The sequence below is a fragment of the Vanacampus margaritifer genome, chromosome 9 (genome assembly GCF_051991255.1).
Source record: "Vanacampus margaritifer isolate UIUO_Vmar chromosome 9, RoL_Vmar_1.0, whole genome shotgun sequence".
Taxonomy (NCBI): Eukaryota; Metazoa; Chordata; class Actinopteri; order Syngnathiformes; family Syngnathidae; genus Vanacampus; species Vanacampus margaritifer.
Genome location: NC_135440.1, coordinates 756397 through 777705, shown reverse-complemented (window position 1 = coordinate 777705; position 21309 = coordinate 756397).

Genomic DNA, 21309 nt, shown 5'->3' with positions numbered 1-21309 from the left:
GTGCCCGCCATTCATTTCATTGCGGGATTTCGACAACTGGGCGCTCGCCATTCATTTCAATGGGGGATTTCGACCTCTGGTAGCCCGCCATTCATTTCATTGAGGGAATTCGGCCCCTGGGAGCCCGCCATTCATTTCAATGGGGGATTTCGACCACTGGGCGCCAGCCATTCATTTCAATGGGGGAATTCGACCCCTGGGAGCCCGCCATTCATTTCAATGGGGGATTTCGACCACTGGGAGCCAGCCATTCATTTCAATGAGGGATTTCGACCCCTAGGGGATTTCGATCCATGGGCGCCCGCCATTCATTTCAATGGGGGATTTCGACCCCTGGTAGCCCGCCATTCATTTCATTGGGGGATTTTGATTCCTGGGCGCCCGCCATATATTTCAATGGGGGAATTCAACCCCTGGTAGCCCGCCATTCATTTCAATGGGGGATTTCGACCACTGCGAGCCCACCATTCATTTCTATGGGGGAATCTCGATCCCTGGTAGCCCGTCATTCATTTCAATGGGGGATTTCGACCCCTGGTAGCCCGTCATTTATTTCATTGCGGGATTTCGACCCCTGGGCGCCCGCCATTCATTTCAATGGGGGATTTCGACCCCTGGGAGCCCGCCATTCATTTCAATGGGGGATTTCGACCACTGGGAGCCAGCCATTCATTTCAATGGGGGATTTCGACCCCTAGGCGCCCCCGCCATTCATTCCTATGGGGGAATCTCGATCCCTGGTAGCCCGCCATTTATTCAATGGGGGATTTCAACCCCTGGTAACCTGCCATTCATTCCTATGGGGGATTTCGACCCCTGGGAGCCCACCATTCATTTAAATGGGGGAATTCGACCCCTGGTTGCCCGCCATTCATTTCAATGGGGGATTTCGACCACTGGGAGCCCAATATTCATTTCTATGGGGGAATCTCGATCCCTAGTAGCCCGCCATTCATTTCAATGGGGGATTTCGACCCCGGGTAGCCAGCCATTCATTTCATTGCGGGATTTCGACCCCTGGGCACCCGCCATTCATTTCAATGGGGGATTTCGACCCCTGGTAGCCCGCCATTCATTTCATTGGGGGATTCTGATTCCTGGGCGCCTACCCTTCATTTCAATGGGGGAATTCGACCCCTGGTAGCCCGCCATTCATTTCATTGGGGGATTTTGAATCCTGGGCGCCCGCCATTCATTTCAATGGGGGAATTCGACCCCTGGTAGCCCGCCATTCATTTCAATGGGGGATTTCGACCACTGGGAGCCAGCCATTCATTTCAATGGGGGATTTTGACCCCTAGGCGCCCGCCATTCATTTCAATGGGGGATTTTGACTCCTGGTCGCCCGCCATTCATTTCAATGGGGGAATTCGACCCCTGGGAGCCCGCCATTCATTTCAATGGGGGATTTCGACCACTGGGAGCCAGCCATTCCTTTCAATGGGGGATTTCGACCCCTAGGGGATTTCGATCCCTGGGCGCCCGCCATTCATTTCAATGGGGGATTTCGACCCCTGGTAGCCCGCCATACATTTCTTGGGGGATTTTGATTCCTGGGCGCCCGCCATTCATTTCAATGGGGGAATTCAACCCATGGTAGCCCGCCATTCATTTCAATGGGGGATTTCGACCACTGGGAGCCAGCCATTCATTTCAATGGGGGATTTCGACCCCTGGGTGCCCGCCATTCATTTCAATAGGGGAATTCGACCCCTGGGTGCCCGCCATTCATTTCAATGGGGGATTTCGACCCCTGGTAGCCCGCCATTCATTTAATTGCGGGATTTCGACCCGTTGGCACCCGCCATTCATTTCAATGGGGGATTTAGACCCTTGTGTGCCCGCCATTCATTTCAATAGGGGAATTCGACCCCTGGGTGCCCGCCATTCATTTCATTGCGGGATTTCGACCACTGGGCGCCCGCCATTCATTTCAATGGGGGATTTCGACCTCTGGTAGCCCGCCATTCATTTCATTGGGGGAATTCGACTCCTGGGAGCCCGCCATTCATTTCAATGGGTAATTTCGACCACTGGGCGCCCGCCATTCATTTCAATGGGGGAATTCGACCCCTGGGAGCCCGCCATTCATTTCAATGGGGGATTTCGACCACTGGGAGCCAGCCATTCATTTCAATGGGGGATTTCGACCCCTAGGCGCCCCCGCCATTCATTTCAATGGGGGATTTCGACCCCTGGTAGACCGCCATTCATTTCATTGGGGGATTTGGATCCCTGGTAGCCCGCCATTCATTTCAATGGGGGATTTCAACCCCTGGTAACCTGCCATTCATTCCTATGGGGGATTTCGACCCCTGGGAGTCCACCATTCATTTAAATGAGGGAATTCGACCCCTGGGTTCCCGCCATTCATTTCAATAAGGGAATTCGACCCCTGGTAGCCCGCCAAACATTTCAATGCGGGATTTCAACCCCTGGAAGCCCGCCATTCATTTCAATGAGGGATTTCGACCCCTGGGAGCCCTCTATTCATTTCAATGGGAGATTTCGACCCCTGGTAGCCCGCCATTCATTTCATTGGGGGAGTTTGATTCCTCAGCGCCCGTCATTCATTTCAATGGGGGATTTCGATCCCTGAGCTCCCGCCATTCATTTCAATGGGGGATTTCGACCCCTGGTAGCCCACCATTCATTTCATTGGGGGATTTTGATTCCTGGGCGCCAGCCATTCATTTCAATGGGGGATTTCAACCCCTAGGCGCCCGCCATTCATTTCAATTGGGGATTTCAACCCCTGGTAACCCGCCATTCATTCCTATGGGGGATTTCGACCCCTGGGAGCCCACCATTCATTTAAATTGGGTAATTCGACCCCTGGTAGCCCGCCATTCATTTCAATGGGGTTTTTGACCACTGGGAGCCCACCATTCATTTCTATGGGGGAATCTGGATCCCTGGTAGCCCGCCATTCATTTCAATGGGAGATTTCGACCACTGGGAGCCAGCCATTCATTTCAATGGGGGATTTCGACCCCTAGGCGCCCGCCATTCATTTCAATGGGGGAATTCGACCCCTGGGAGCCCGCCATTCATTTCAATGGGGGATTTCGACCACTGGGAGCCAGCCATTCATTTCAATGGGGGATTTCGACCCCTAGGCGCCCCCGCCATTCATTCCTATGGGGGAATCTCGATCCCTGGTAGCCCGCCATTCATTTCAATGGGGGATTTCAACCCCTGGTAACCTGCCATTCATTCCTATGGGGGATTTCGACCACTGGGAGACCATCATTCATTTCATTGGGGGATTTTGATTCCTGGTCGCCCGCCATTCATTTCAATGGGGGAATTCAACCCCTGGGAGCCCGCCATTCATTTAAATGGGGGATTTCGACCACTGGGAGCCAGCCATTCATTTCAATGGGGGATTTCAAACCCTAGGCGCCCCCGCCATTCATTTCAATGGGAGATTTTGACACAAGTGGGCCCGCCATTCATTTCAATGGGGGATTTTGACCCCTGATAGCCCGCAATTCATTTCATTGGGGGATTTTGATTCCTGGGCGCCCGCGATATATTTCAATGGGGGATTTTGACTCCTTGTCGCCCGCCATTCATTTCAATGGGGGAATTCGACCCCTGGGCGCCCGCCATTCATTTCAATGGGGGATTTCGACCACTGGGAGCCAGCCATTCCTTTCAATGGGGGATTTCGACCACTAGGAGCCCACCATTCATTTCTATGGGGGAATCTCGATCCCTGGTAGCCCGTCATTCATTTCAATGGGAGATTTCGACCCCTGATAGCCCGCCATTAATTTCATTGCGGGATTTCGACCCCTGGGAGCCTACCATTCATTTAAATGGGGGAATTCGACCCCTGGTAGCCCGCCATTCATTTCAATGGGGGATTTCGACCACTGGGAGCCCAATATTCATTTCTATGGGGGAATCTCGATCCCTAGTAGCCCGCCATTCATTTCAATGGGGGAATTCGACCCCTGGTAGCCCGCCATTCATTTCAATGGGGGATTTCGACTCCTAGGGGATTTCGATCCCTGGGCGCCCGCCATTCATTTCAATGGGGGATTTCGACCACTGGGCGCCCGCCATTCATTTCAATGGGGGACTTCGACCCCTGGGAGCCCGCCATTCATTTCAATGGGGGATTTCCACCACTGGGAGCCAGCCAATTATTTCAATGGGGGATTTCGACACCTGGTAGCCCGCCATTCATTTCATTGCGGGATTTCGACCCCTGGTAGCCCGCCATTCATTTCATTGGGGGATTTTGATTCCTTGGCGCCCGCCATTCATTTCAATGGGGGATTTCGACCACTGGGAGCCAGCCATTCCTTTCAATGGGGGATTTTGACTCCTGGTCGCCCGCCATTCATTTCAATGGGGGAATTCGACCCCTGGGAGCCCGCCATTCCTTTCAATGGGGGATTTCGACCACTAGGAGCCCACCATTCATTTCTATGGGGGAATCTCGATCCCTGGTAGCCCGTCATTCATTTCAATGGGGGATTTCGACCCCTGATAGCCCGCCATTAATTTCATTGCGGGATTTCGACACCTGGGAGCCCAACATTCATTTAAATGGGGGAATTCGACCCCTGGTAGCCCGCCATTCATTTCAATGGGGGATTTCGACCACTGGGAGCCCAATATTCATTTCTATGGGGGAATCTCGATCCCTAGTAGCCCGCCATTCATTTCAATGGGGGATTTCGACCCCTGGTAGCCCGCCATTCATTTCCTTGGGGGATTTTGATTCCTGGGCGCCCACCCTTCATTTCAATGGGGGAATTCGACCCCTGGTAGCCCGCCATTCATTTCAATGGGGGATTTCGACCACTGGGAGCCAGCCATTCATTTCAATGGGGGATTTCGACCCCTGGGTGCCCGCCATACATTTCATTGCGGGATTTCGACCACTGGGCGCCCGCCATTCATTTCAATGGGGGATTTCGACCTCTGGTAGCCCGCCATTCATTTCATTGGGGGAATTCGACTCCTGGGAGCCCGCCATTCATTTCAATGGGTAATTTCGACCACTGGGCGCCCGCCATTCATTTCAATGGGGGAATTCGACCCCTGGGAGCCCGCCATTCATTTCAATGGGGGATTTCGACCACTGGGAGCCAGCCATTCATTTCAATGGGGGATTTCGACCCCTAGGCGCCCCCGCCATTCATTTCAATTGGGGATTTCGACCCCTGGTAGACCGCCATTCATTTCATTGGGGGATTTGGATCCCTGGTAGCCCGCCATTCATTTCAATGGGGGATTTCAACCCCTGGTAACCTGCCATTCATTCCTATGGGGGATTTCGACCCCTGGGAGTCCACCATTCATTTAAATGGGGGAATTCGACCCCTGGGTTCCCGCCATTCATTTCAATAAGGGAATTCGACCCCTGGTAGCCCGCCAAACATTTCAATGCGGGATTTCAACCCCTGGAAGCCCGCCATTCATTTCAATGAGGGATTTCGACCCCTGGGAGCCCTCTATTCATTTCAATGGGAGATTTCGACCCCTGGTAGCCCGCCATTCATTTCATTGGGGGAGTTTGATTCCTCAGCGCCCGTCATTCATTTCAATGGGGGATTTCGATCCCTGAGCTCCCGCCATTCATTTCAATGGGGGATTTCGACCCCTGGTAGCCCACCATTCATTTCATTGGGGGATTTTGATTCCTGGGCGCCAGCCATTCATTTCAATGGGGGATTTCGACCCCTAGGCGCCCGCCATTCATTTCAATTGGGGATTTCAACCCCTGGTAACCCGCCATTCATTCCTATGGGGGATTTCGACCCCTGGGAGCCCACCATTCATTTAAATTGGGTAATTCGACCCCTGGTAGCCCGCCATTCATTTCAATGGGGTTTTTGACCACTGGGAGCCCACCATTCATTTCTATGGGGGAATCTGGATCCCTGGTAGCCCGCCATTCATTTCAATGGGAGATTTCGACCACTGGGAGCCAGCCATTCATTTCAATGGGGGATTTCGACCCCTAGGCGCCCGCCATTCATTTCAATGGGGGAATTCGACCCCTGGGAGCCCGCCATTCATTTCAATGGGGGATTTCGACCACTGGGAGCCAGCCATTCATTTCAATGGGGGATTTCGACCCCTAGGCGCCCCCGCCATTCATTCCTATGGGGGAATCTCGATCCCTGGTAGCCCGCCATTCATTTCAATGGGGGATTTCAACCCCTGGTAACCTGCCATTCATTCCTATGGGGGATTTCGACCACTGGGAGACCATCATTCATTTCATTGGGGGATTTTGATTCCTGGTCGCCCGCCATTCATTTCAATGGGGGAATTCAACCCCTGGGAGCCCGCCATTCATTTAAATGGGGGATTTCGACCACTGGGAGCCAGCCATTCATTTCAATGGGGGATTTCAAACCCTAGGCGCCCCCGCCATTCATTTCAATGGGAGATTTTGACACAAGTGGGCCCGCCATTCATTTCAATGGGGGATTTTGACCCCTGATAGCCCGCAATTCATTTCATTGGGGGATTTTGATTCCTGGGCGCCCGCGATATATTTCAATGGGGGATTTTGACTCCTTGTCGCCCGCCATTCATTTCAATGGGGGAATTCGACCCCTGGGCGCCCGCCATTCATTTCAATGGGGGATTTCGACCACTGGGAGCCAGCCATTCCTTTCAATGGGGGATTTCGACCACTAGGAGCCCACCATTCATTTCTATGGGGGAATCTCGATCCCTGGTAGCCCGTCATTCATTTCAATGGGAGATTTCGACCCCTGATAGCCCGCCATTAATTTCATTGCGGGATTTCGACCCCTGGGAGCCCACCATTCATTTAAATGGGGGAATTCGACCCCTGGTAGCCCGCCATTCATTTCAATGGGGGATTTCGACCACTGGGAGCCCAATATTCATTTCTATGGGGGAATCTCGATCCCTAGTAGCCCGCCATTCATTTCAATGGGGGAATTCGACCCCTGGTAGCCCGCCATTAATTTCAATGGGGGATTTCGACCACTGGGAGCCAGCCATTCATTTCAATGGGGGATTTCGACCCCTAGGCGCCCGCCATTCATTTCAATGGGGGATTTTGACTCCTGGTCGCCCGCCATTCATTTCAATGGGGGAATTCGACCCCTGGGAGCCCGCCATTCATTTCAATGGGGGATTTCGACCACTGGGAGCCAGCCATTCCTTTCAATGGGGGATTTCGACTCCTAGGGGATTTCGATCCCTGGGCGCCCGCCATTCATTTCAATGGGGGATTTCGACCACTGGGCGCCCGCCATTCATTTCAATGGGGGACTTCGACCCCTGGGAGCCCGCCATTCATTTCAATGGGGGATTTCCACCACTGGGAGCCAGCCAATTATTTCAATGGGGGATTTCGACACCTGGTAGCCCGCCATTCATTTCATTGCGGGATTTCGACCCCTGGTAGCCCGCCATTCATTTCATTGGGGGATTTTGATTCCTTGGCGCCCGCCATTCATTTCAATGGGGGATTTCGACCACTGGGAGCCAGCCATTCCTTTCAATGGGGGATTTTGACTCCTGGTCGCCCGCCATTCATTTCAATGGGGGAATTCGACCCCTGGGAGCCCGCCATTCCTTTCAATGGGGGATTTCGACCACTAGGAGCCCACCATTCATTTCTATGGGGGAATCTCGACCCCTGGGTGCCCGCCAATCATTTCAATGGGGGATTTCGACCCCTGGTAGCCCGCCATTCATTTAATTGCGGGATTTCGACCCCTTGGCACCCGCCATTCATTTCAATGGGGGATTTCGACCCTTGTGTGCCCGCCATTCATTTCAATAGGGGAATTCGACCCCTGGGTGCCCGCCATTCATTTCATTGCGGGATTTCGACCACTGGGCGCCCGCCATTCATTTCAATGGGGGATTTCGACCTCTGGTAGCCCGCCATTCATTTCATTGGGGGAATTCGACTCCTGGGAGCCCGCCATTCATTTCAATGGGGGATTTCGACCACTGGAAGCCCAATATTCATTTCTATGGGGGAATCTCGATCCCTAGTAGCCCGCCATTCATTTCAATGGGGGATTTCGACCCCTGGTAGCCCGCCATTCATTTCATTGCGGGATTTCGACCCCTGGGCACCCGCCATTCATTTCAATGGGGGATTTCGACCCCTGGTAGCCCGCCATTCATTTCATTGGGGGATTTTGATTCCTGGGCGCCCACCCTTCATTTCAATGGGGGAATTCGACCCCTGGTAGCCCGCCATACATTTCATTGGGGGATTTTGATCCCTGGAACCCGCCATTCATTTCAATGGGGGAATTCGACCCCTGGTAGCCCGCCATTCATTTCAATGGGGGATTTCGACCACTGGGAGCCAGCCATTCATTTCAATGGGGGATTTCGACCCCTAGGCGCCCGCCATTCATTTCAATGGGGGATTTTGACTTCTGGTCGCCCGCCATTCATTTCAATGGGGGAATTCGACCCCTGGGAGCCCGCCATTCATTTCAATGGGGGATTTCGACAACTGAGAGCCAGCCATTCCTTTCAATGGGGGATTTCGACTCCTAGGGGATTTCGATCCCTGGGCGCCCGCCATTCATTTCAATGGGGGATTTCAACCACTGGTAGCCCGCCATTCATTTCATTGGGGGATTTTGATTCCTGGGCGCCCGCCATTCATTTCAATGGGGGAATTCAACCCCTGGTAGCCCGCCTTTCATTTCAATGGGGGATTTCGACCCCTAGGCGCCCGCCATTCATTTCAATGGGGGATTTTGACTCCTGGTCGCCCGGCATTCATTTCAATGGGGGAATTCGATCCCTGGGAGCCCGCCATTCATTTCAATGAGGGATTTCGACCACTGGGAGCCAGCCATTCATTTTAATGAAGGAATTTCGACCCCTAGGGGATTTCGATCCCTGGGCGCCCGCCATTCATTTCAATGGGGGATTTCAACCCCTGGTAGCCCGCCATTCATTTCAATGGGGGATTTCGACCACTGCGAGCCCACCATTCATTTCTATGGGGGAATCTCGATCCCTGGTAGCCCGTCAATCATTTCAATGGGGGATTTCGACCCATGGTAGCCCTTCATTCATTTCATTGCTGGATTTCGACCCCTGGGCGCACGCCATTCATTTCAATGGGGGATTTCGACACCTGGGAGCTCGCCATTCATTTCAATGGGGGATTTCGACCACTGGGAGCCAGCCATTCATTTCAATGGGGGATTTCGACCCCTAGGCGCCCCCACCATTAATTCCTATGGGGGAATCTCGATCCCTGGTAGCCCGCCATTTATTCATTGGGGGATTTCAACCCCTGGTAACCTGCCATTCATTCCTATGGGGGATTTCGACCCCTGGGAACACACCATTCATTTAAATGGGGGAATTCGACCCCTGGTAGCCCGCCATTCATTTCAATGGGGGATTTCGACCACTGGGAGCCCAATATTCATTTCTATGGGGGAATCTCGCTTCCTAGTAGCCCGCCATTCATTTCAATGGGGGATTTCGACCCCTGGGCACCCGCCATTCATTTCAATGGGGGATTTCGACCCCTGGTAGCCCGCCATTCATTTCATTGGGGGATTTTGATTCCTGGGCGCCCACCCTTCATTTCAATGGGGGAATTCGACCCCTGGTAGCCCGCCATTCATTTCAATGGGGGATTTCGACCACTCGGAGCCAGCCATTCATTTCAATGGGGGATTTTGACCCCTAGGCGCCCGCCATTCATTTCAATGGGGGATTTTGACTCCTGGTCGCCCGCCATTCATTTCAATGGGGGAATTCGACCCCTGGGAGCCCGCCATTCATTTCAATGGGGGATTTCGACCACTGGGAGCCAGCCATTCCTTTCAATGGGGGATTTCGACTCCTAGGGGATTTCGATCCCTGGGCGCCCGCCATTCATTTCAATGGGGGATTTCGACCCCTGGTAGCCCGCCATTCATTTCTTGGGGGATTTTGATTCCTGGGCGCCCGCCATTCATTTCAATGGGGGAATTCAACCCATGGTAGCCCGCCATTCATTTCAATGGGGGATTTCGACCACTGGGAGCCAGCCATTCATTTCAATGGGGGATTTCGACCCCTTGGTGCCCGCCATTCATTTCAATAGGGGAATTCGACCCCTGGGTGCCCGCCATTCATTTCAATGGGGGATTTCGACCCCTGGTAGCCCGCCATTCATTTAATTGCGGGATTTCGACCCGTTGGCACCCGCCATTCATTTCAATGGGGGATTTCGACCCTTGTGTGCCCGCCATTCATTTCAATAGGGGAATTCGACCCCTGGGTGCCCGCCATTCATTTCATTGCGGGATTTCGACCACTGGGCGCCCGCCATTCATTTCAATGGGGGATTTCGACCTCTGGTAGCCCGCCATTCATTTCATTGGAGGAATTCGACTCCTGGGAGCCCGCCATTCATTTCAATGGGGGATTTCGACCATTGGGCGCCCGCCATTCATTTCAATGGGGGAATTCGACCCCTGGGAGCCCGCCATTCATTTCAATGGGGGATTTCGACCACTGGGAGCCCGCCATTCATTTCAATGGGGGAATTCGACCCCTGGGTGCCCGCCATTCATTTCAATGGGGGATTTCGACCCCTGGTAGACCGCCATTCATTTCATTGGGGGATTTGGATCCCTGGTAGCCCGCCATTCATTTAAATGGGGGATTTCAACCCCTGGTAACCTGCCATTCATTCCTATGGGGGATTTCGACCCCTAGGCGCCCGCCATTCATTTCAATGGGGAATTTTGACTCCTGGTCGCCCGCCATTCATTTCAATGGGGGAATTCGACCCCTGGGAGCCCGCCATTCATTTCAATGGGGGATTTCGACAACTGAGAGCCAGCCATTCCTTTCAATGGGGGATTTCGACCTCTGGTAGCCCGCCATTCATTTCATTGAGGGAATTCGACCACTGGGTGCCCGCCATTCATTTCATTGCGGGATTTCGACCACTGGGCGCCCGCCATTCATTTCAATGGGGGATTTCGACCTCTGGTAGCCCGCCATTCATTTCATTGAGGGAATTCGGCCCCTGGGAGCCCGCCATTCATTTCAATGGGGGATTTCGACCACTGGGCGCCCGCCATTCATTTCAATGGGGGAATTCGACCCCTGGGAGCCCGCCATTCATTTCAATGGGGGATTTCGACCACTGGGAGCCAGCCATTCATTTCAATGGGGGATTTCGACCCCTAGGGGATTTCGATCCCTGGGCGCCCGCCATTCATTTCAATGGGGGATTTCGACCCCTGGTAGCTCGCCATTCATTTCATTGGGGGATTTTGATTCCTGGGCGCCCGCCATATATTTCAATGGGGGAATTCAACCCCTGGTAGCCCGCCATTCATTTCAATGGGGGATTTCGACCACTGCGAGCCCACCATTCATTTCTATGGGGGAATCTTGATCCCTGGTAGCCCGTCATTCATTTCAATGGGGGATTTCGACCCCTGGTAGCCCGTCATTCATTTCATTGCGGGATTTCGACCCCTGGGCGCCCGCCATTCATTTCAATGGGGGATTTCGACCCCTGGGAGCCCGCCATTCATTTCAATGGGGGATTTCGACCACTGGGAGCCAGCCATTCATTTCAATGGGGGATTTCGACAACTAGGCGCCCCCGCCATTCATTCCTATGGGGGAATCTCGATCCCTGGTAGCCCGCCATTTATTCAATGGGGGATTTCAACCCCTGGTAACCTGCCATTCATTCCTATGGGGGATTTCGACCCCTGGGAGCCCACCATTCATTTAAATGGGGGAATTCGACCCCTGGTTGCCCGCCATTCATTTCAATGGGGGATTTCGACCACTGGGAGCCCAATATTCATTTCTATGGGGGAATCTGGATCCCTAGTAGCCCGCCATTCATTTCAATGGGGGATTTCGACCCCGGGTAGCCCGCCATTCATTTCATTGCGGGATTTCGACCCCTGGGCACCCGCCATTCATTTCAATGGGGGATTTCGACCCCTGGTAGCCCGCCATTCATTTCATTGGGGGATTCTGATTCCTGGGCGCCTACCCTTCATTTCAATGGGGGAATTCGACCCCTGGTAGCCCGCCATTCATTTCATTGGGGGATTTTGATTCCTGGGCGCCCGCCATTCATTTCAATGGGGGATTTCGACCCCTGGTAGACCGCCATTCATTTCATTGGGGGATTTGGATCCCTGGTAGCCCGCCATTCATTTCAATGGGGGATTTCAACCCCTGGTAAACTGCCATTCATTCCTATGGGGGATTTCGACCCCTAGGCGCCCGCCATTCATTTCAATGGGGGATTTTGACTCCTGGTCGCCCGCCATTCATTTCAATGGGGGAATTCGACCCCTGGGAGCCCGCCATTCATTTCAATGGGGGATTTCGACAACTGAGAGCCAGCCATTCCTTTCAATGGGGGATTTCGACTCCTAGGGGATTTCGATCCCTGGGCGCCCGCCATTCATTTCAATGGGGGATTTCGACCCCTGGGAGCCCGCCATTCATTTCAATGGGGGATTTCGACCACTGGGAGCCAGCCATTCATTTCAATGGGGGATTTCGACAACTAGGCGCCCCCGCCATTCATTCCTATGGGGGAATCTCGATCCCTGGTAGCCCGCCTTTCATTTCAATGGGGGATTTCGACCCCTAGGCGCCCGCCATTCATTTCAATGGGGGATTTTGACTCCTGGTCGCCCGGCATTCATTTCAATGGGGGAATTCGATCCCTGGGAGCCCGCCATTCATTTCAATGAGGGATTTCGACCACTGGGAGCCAGCCATTCATTTTAATGAAGGAATTTCGACCCCTAGGGGATTTCGATCCCTGGGCGCCCGCCATTCATTTCAATGGGGGATTTCAACCCCTGGTAGCCCGCCATTCATTTCAATGGGGGATTTCGACCACTGCGAGCCCACCATTCATTTCTATGGGGGAATCTCGATCCCTGGTAGCCCGTCAATCATTTCAATGGGGGATTTCGACCCATGGTAGCCCTTCATTCATTTCATTGCTGGATTTCGACCCCTGGGCGCACGCCATTCATTTCAATGGGGGATTTCGACACCTGGGAGCTCGCCATTCATTTCAATGGGGGATTTCGACCACTGGGAGCCAGCCATTCATTTCAATGGGGGATTTCGACCCCTAGGCGCCCCCACCATTAATTCCTATGGGGGAATCTCGATCCCTGGTAGCCCGCCATTTATTCATTGGGGGATTTCAACCCCTGGTAACCTGCCATTCATTCCTATGGGGGATTTCGACCCCTGGGAACACACCATTCATTTAAATGGGGGAATTCGACCCCTGGTAGCCCGCCATTCATTTCAATGGGGGATTTCGACCACTGGGAGCCCAATATTCATTTCTATGGGGGAATCTCGCTTCCTAGTAGCCCGCCATTCATTTCAATGGGGGATTTCGACCCCTGGGCACCCGCCATTCATTTCAATGGGGGATTTCGACCCCTGGTAGCCCGCCATTCATTTCATTGGGGGATTTTGATTCCTGGGCGCCCACCCTTCATTTCAATGGGGGAATTCGACCCCTGGTAGCCCGCCATTCATTTCAATGGGGGATTTCGACCACTCGGAGCCAGCCATTCATTTCAATGGGGGATTTTGACCCCTAGGCGCCCGCCATTCATTTCAATGGGGGATTTTGACTCCTGGTCGCCCGCCATTCATTTCAATGGGGGAATTCGACCCCTGGGAGCCCGCCATTCATTTCAATGGGGGATTTCGACCACTGGGAGCCAGCCATTCCTTTCAATGGGGGATTTCGACTCCTAGGGGATTTCGATCCCTGGGCGCCCGCCATTCATTTCAATGGGGGATTTCGACCCCTGGTAGCCCGCCATTCATTTCTTGGGGGATTTTGATTCCTGGGCGCCCGCCATTCATTTCAATGGGGGAATTCAACCCATGGTAGCCCGCCATTCATTTCAATGGGGGATTTCGACCACTGGGAGCCAGCCATTCATTTCAATGGGGGATTTCGACCCCTTGGTGCCCGCCATTCATTTCAATAGGGGAATTCGACCCCTGGGTGCCCGCCATTCATTTCAATGGGGGATTTCGACCCCTGGTAGCCCGCCATTCATTTAATTGCGGGATTTCGACCCGTTGGCACCCGCCATTCATTTCAATGGGGGATTTCGACCCTTGTGTGCCCGCCATTCATTTCAATAGGGGAATTCGACCCCTGGGTGCCCGCCATTCATTTCATTGCGGGATTTCGACCACTGGGCGCCCGCCATTCATTTCAATGGGGGATTTCGACCTCTGGTAGCCCGCCATTCATTTCATTGGAGGAATTCGACTCCTGGGAGCCCGCCATTCATTTCAATGGGGGATTTCGACCATTGGGCGCCCGCCATTCATTTCAATGGGGGAATTCGACCCCTGGGAGCCCGCCATTCATTTCAATGGGGGATTTCGACCACTGGGAGCCCGCCATTCATTTCAATGGGGGAATTCGACCCCTGGGTGCCCGCCATTCATTTCAATGGGGGATTTCGACCCCTGGTAGACCGCCATTCATTTCATTGGGGGATTTGGATCCCTGGTAGCCCGCCATTCATTTAAATGGGGGATTTCAACCCCTGGTAACCTGCCATTCATTCCTATGGGGGATTTCGACCCCTAGGCGCCCGCCATTCATTTCAATGGGGGATTTTGACTCCTGGTCGCCCGCCATTCATTTCAATGGGGGAATTCGACCCCTGGGAGCCCGCCATTCATTTCAATGGGGGATTTCGACAACTGAGAGCCAGCCATTCCTTTCAATGGGGGATTTCGACCTCTGGTAGCCCGCCATTCATTTCATTGAGGGAATTCGACCACTGGGTGCCCGCCATTCATTTCATTGCGGGATTTCGACCACTGGGCGCCCGCCATTCATTTCAATGGGGGATTTCGACCTCTGGTAGCCCGCCATTCATTTCATTGAGGGAATTCGGCCCCTGGGAGCCCGCCATTCATTTCAATGGGGGATTTCGACCACTGGGCGCCCGCCATTCATTTCAATGGGGGAATTCGACCCCTGGGAGCCCGCCATTCATTTCAATGGGGGATTTCGACCACTGGGAGCCAGCCATTCATTTCAATGGGGGATTTCGACCCCTAGGGGATTTCGATCCCTGGGCGCCCGCCATTCATTTCAATGGGGGATTTCGACCCCTGGTAGCTCGCCATTCATTTCATTGGGGGATTTTGATTCCTGGGCGCCCGCCATATATTTCAATGGGGGAATTCAACCCCTGGTAGCCCGCCATTCATTTCAATGGGGGATTTCGACCACTGCGAGCCCACCATTCATTTCTATGGGGGAATCTTGATCCCTGGTAGCCCGTCATTCATTTCAATGGGGGATTTCGACCCCTGGTAGCCCGTCATTCATTTCATTGCGGGATTTCGACCCCTGGGCGCCCGCCATTCATTTCAATGGGGGATTTCGACCCCTGGGAGCCCGCCATTCATTTCAATGGGGGATTTCGACCACTGGGAGCCAGCCATTCATTTCAATGGGGGATTTCGACAACTAGGCGCCCCCGCCATTCATTCCTATGGGGGAATCTCGATCCCTGGTAGCCCGCCATTTATTCAATGGGGGATTTCAACCCCTGGTAACCTGCCATTCATTCCTATGGGGGATTTCGACCCCTGGGAGCCCACCATTCATTTAAATGGGGGAATTCGACCCCTGGTTGCCCGCCATTCATTTCAATGGGGGATTTCGACCACTGGGAGCCCAATATTCATTTCTATGGGGGAATCTGGATCCCTAGTAGCCCGCCATTCATTTCAATGGGGGATTTCGACCCCGGGTAGCCCGCCATTCATTTCATTGCGGGATTTCGACCCCTGGGCACCCGCCATTCATTTCAATGGGGGATTTCGACCCCTGGTAGCCCGCCATTCATTTCATTGGGGGATTCTGATTCCTGGGCGCCTACCCTTCATTTCAATGGGGGAATTCGACCCCTGGTAGCCCGCCATTCATTTCATTGGGGGATTTTGATTCCTGGGCGCCCGCCATTCATTTCAATGGGGGATTTCGACCCCTGGTAGACCGCCATTCATTTCATTGGGGGATTTGGATCCCTGGTAGCCCGCCATTCATTTCAATGGGGGATTTCAACCCCTGGTAAACTGCCATTCATTCCTATGGGGGATTTCGACCCCTAGGCGCCCGCCATTCATTTCAATGGGGGATTTTGACTCCTGGTCGCCCGCCATTCATTTCAATGGGGGAATTCGACCCCTGGGAGCCCGCCATTCATTTCAATGGGGGATTTCGACAACTGAGAGCCAGCCATTCCTTTCAATGGGGGATTTCGACTCCTAGGGGATTTCGATCCCTGGGCGCCCGCCATTCATTTCAATGGGGGATTTCAACCACTTGTAGCCCGCCATTCATTTCATTGGGGGATTTTGATTCCTGGGCGCCCGCCATTCATTTCAATGGGGGAATTCGACCCCTGGTAGACCGCCTTTCATTTCAATGGGGGATTTCGACCACTAGGAGCCAGCCAATCATTTCAATGGGGGATTTCGACCCCTAGGCGCCCGCCATTCATTTCAATGGGGGATTTTGACTCCTGGTCGCCCGGCATTCATTTCAATGGGGGAATTCGATCCCTGGGAGCCCGCCATTCATTTCAATGAGGGATTTCGACCACTGGGAGCCAGCCATTCATTTCAATGGGGGATTTCGACCCCTAGGGGATTTCGATCCCTGGGCGCCCGCCATTTTTTTCAATGGGGGATTTCGACCACTGCGAGCCCACCATTCATTTCTATGGGGGAATCTCGATCCCTGGTAGCCCGTCATTCATTTCAATGGGGGATTTCGACCCCTGGGTGCCCGCCATTCATTTCAATAGGGGAATTCGACCCCTGGGTGCCCGCCATTCATTTCAATGGGGGATTTCGACCCCTGGTAGCCCGCCATTCATTTAATTGCGGGATTTCGACCCGTTGGCACCCGCCATTCATTTCAATGGGGGATTTCGACCCTTGTGTGCCCCCGCCATTCATTCCTATGGGGGAATCTCGATCCCTGGTAGCCCGCCATTCATTTCAATGGGGGATTTCAACCCCTGGTAACCTGCCATTCATTCCTATGGGGGATTTCGACCACTGGGAGACCATCATTCATTTCATTGGGGGATTTTGATTCCTGGGCGCTCGCCATTCATTTCAATGGGGGATTTCGACCCCTGTGTGCCCGCCATTCATTTCAATAAGGGAATTCGACCACTGGGTGCCCGCCATTCATTTCATTGCGGGATTTCGACCACTGGGCGCCCGCCATTCATTTCAATGGGGGATTTCGACCTCTGGTAGCCCGCCATTCATTTCATTGAGGGAATTCGGCCCCTGGGAGCCCGCCATTCATTTCAATGGGGGATTTCGACCACTGGGCGCCCGCCATTCATTTCAATGGGGGAATTCGACCCCTGGGAGCCCGCCATTCATTTCAATGGGGGATTTCGACCACTGGGAGCCAGCCATTCATTTCAATGGGGGATTTCGACCCCTAGGGGATTTCGATCCCTGGGCGCCCGCCATTCATTTCAATGGGGGATTTCGACCCCTGGTAGCCCGCCATTCATTTCATTGGGGGATTTTGATTCCTGGGCGCCCGCCATATATTTCAATGGGGGAATTCAACCCCTGGTAGCCCGCCATTCATTTCAATGGGGGATTTCGACCACTGCGAGCCCACCATTCATTTCTATGGGGGAATCTAGATCCCTGGTAGCCCGTCATTCATTTCAATGGGGGATTTCGACCCCTGGTAGCCCGTCATTCATTTCATTGCGGGATTTCGACCCCTGGGCGCCCGCCATTCATTTCAATGGGGGATTTCGACCCCTGGGAGCCCGCCATTCATTTCAATGGGGGATTTCGACCACTGGGAGCCAGCCATTCATTTCAATGGGGGATTTCGACCCCTAGGCGCCCCCGCCATTCATTCCTATGGGGGAATCTCGATCCCTGGTAGCCCGCCATTTATTCAATGGGGGATTTCAACCCCTGGTAACCTGCCATTTATTCCTATGGGGGATTTCGACCCCTGGGAGCCCACCATTCATTTAAATGGGGGAATTCGACCCCTGGTTGCCCGCCATTCATTTCAATGGGGGATTTCGACCACTGGGAGCCCAATATTCATTTCTATGGGGGAATCTGGATCCCTAGTAGCCCGCCATTCATTTCAATGGGGGATTTCGACCCCGGGTAGCCCGCCATTCATTTCATTGCGGGATTTCGACCCCTGGGCACCCGCCATTCATTTCAATGGGGGATTTCGACCCCTGGTAGCCCGCCATTCATTTCATTGGGGGATTCTGATTCCTGGGCGCCTACCCTTCATTTCAATGGGGGAATTCGACCCCTGGTAGCCCGCCATTCATTTCATTGGGGGATTTTGATTCCTGGGCGCCCGCCATTCATTTCAATGGGGGAATTCGACCCCTGGTAGCCCGCCATTCATTTCAATGGGGGATTTCGACCACTGGGAGCCAGCCATTCATTTCAATGGGGGATTTCGACCCCTAGGCGCCCGCCATTCATTTCAATGGGGGATTTTGACTCCTGGTCGCCCGCCATTCATTTCAATGGGGGAATTCGACCCCTGGGAGCCCGCCATTCATTTCAATGGGGGATTTTGATTCCTGGGCGCTCGCCATTCATTTCAATGGGGGATTTCGACCCCTGTGTGCCCGCCATTCATTTCAATAAGGGAATTCGACCACTGGGTGCCCGCCATTCATTTCATTGCGGGATTTCGACCACTGGGCGCCCGCCATTCATTTCAATGGGGGATTTCGACCTCTGGTAGCCCGCCATTCATTTCATTGAGGGAATTCGGCCCCTGGGAGCCCGCCATTCATTTCAATGGGGGATTTCGACCACTGGGCGCCCGCCATTCATTTGAATGGGGGATTTTGATTCCTGGGCGCTCGCCATTCATTTCAATGGGGGATTTCGACCCCTGTGTGCCCGCCATTCATTTCAATAAGGGAATTCGACCACTGGGTGCCCGCCATTCATTTCATTGCGGGATTTCGACCACTGGGCGCCCGCCATTCATTTCAATGGGGGATTTCGACCTCTGGTAGCCCGCCATTCATTTCATTGAGGGAATTCGGCCCCTGGGAGCCCGCCATTCATTTCAATGGGGGATTTCGACCACTGGGCGCCCGCCATTCATTTCAATGGGGGAATTCGACCCCTGGGAGCCCGCCATTCATTTCAATGGGGGATTTCGACCACTGGGAGCCAGCCATTCATTTCAATGGGGGATTTCGACCCCTAGGGGATTTCGATCCCTGGGCGCCCGCCATTCATTTCAATGGGGGATTTCGACCCCTGGTAGCCCGCCATTCATTTCATTGGGGGATTTTGATTCCTGGGCGCCCGCCATATATTTCAATGGGGGAATTCAACCCCTGGTAGCCCGCCATTCATTTCAATGGGGGATTTCGACCACTGCGAGCCCACCATTCATTTCTATGGGGGAATCTCGATCCCTGGTAGCCCGTCATTCATTTCAATGGGGGATTTCGACCCCTGGTAGCCCGTCATTCATTTCATTGCGGGATTTCGACCCCTGGGCGCCCGCCATTAATTTCAATGGGGGATTTCGACCCCTGGGAGCCCGCCATTCATTTCAATGGGGGATTTCGACCACTGGGAGCCAGCCATTCATTTCAATGGGGGATTTCGACCCCTAGGCGCCCCCGCCATTCATTCCTATGGGGGAATCTCGATCCCTGGTAGCCCGCCATTTATTCAATGGGGGATTTCAACCCCTGGTAACCTGCCATTCATTCCTATGGGGGATTTCGACCCCTGGGAGCCCACCATTCATTTAAATGGGGGAATTCGACCCCTGGTTGCCCGCCATTCATTTCAATGGGGGATTTCGACCACTGGGAGCCCAATATTCATTTCTATGGGGGAATCTGGATCCCTAGTAGCCCGCCATTCATTTCAATGGGGGATTTCGACCCCGGGTAGCCCGCCATTCATTTCATTGCGGGATTCCGACCCCTGGGCACCCACCATTCATTTCAATGGGGGATTTCGACCCCTGGTAGCCCGCCATTCATTTCATTGGGGGATTCTGATTCCTGGGCGCCTACCCTTCATTTCAATGGGGGAATTCGACCCCTGGTAGCCCGCCATTCATTTCATTGGGGGATTTTGATTCCTGGGCGCCCGCCATTCATTTCAATGGGGGAATTCGACCCCTGGTAGCCCGCCATTCATTTCAATGGGGGATTTCGACCACTGGGAGCCAGCCATTCATTTCAATGGGGGATTTCGACCCCTAGGCGCCCGCCATTCATTTCAATGGGGGATTTTGACTCCTGGTCGCCCGCCATTCATTTCAATGGGGGAATTCGACCCCTGGGAGCCCGCCATTCATTTCAATGGGGGATTTCGACCACTGGGAGCCAGCCATTCCTTTCAATGGGGGATTTCGACCCCTAGGGGATTTCGATCCCTGGGCGCCCGCCATTCATTTCAATGGGGGATTTCGACCCCTGGTAGCCCACCATTCATTTCTTGGGGGATTTTGATTCCTGGGCGCCCGCCATTCATTTCAATGGGGGAATTCAACCCATGGTAGCCCGCCATTCATTTCAATGGGGGATTTCGACCACTGGGAGCCAGCCATTCATTTCAATGGGGGATTTCGACCCCTGGGTGCCCGCCATTCATTTCAATGGGGGATTTCGACCCCTGGTAGCCCGCCATTCATTTAATTGCGGGATTTCGACCCGTTGGCACCCGCCATTCATTTCAATGGGGGATTTCGACCTTTGTGTGCCCGCCATTCATTTCAATAGGGGAATTCGACCCCTGGGTGCCCGCCATTCATTTCATTGCGGGATTTCGACCACTGGGCGCCCGCCATTCATTTCATTGGGGGATTTCGACCTCTGGTAGCCCGCCATTCATTTCATTGGGGGAATTCGACTCCTGGGAGCCCGCCATTCATTTCAATGGGGGATTTCGACCACTGGGCGCCCGCCATTCATTTCAATGGGGGAATTCGACCCCTGGGAGCCCGCCATTCATTTCAATGGGGGATTTCGACCACTGGGAGCCAGCCATTCATTTCAATGGGGGATTTCGACCCCTAGGCGCCCCCGCCATTCATTTCAATGGTGGATTTCGACCCCTGGTAGACCGCCATTCATTTCATTGGGGGATTTGGATCCCTGGTAGCCCGCCATTCATTTCAATGGGGGATTTCAACCCCTGGTAACCTGCCATTCATTCCTATGGGGGATTTCGACCCATGGGAGT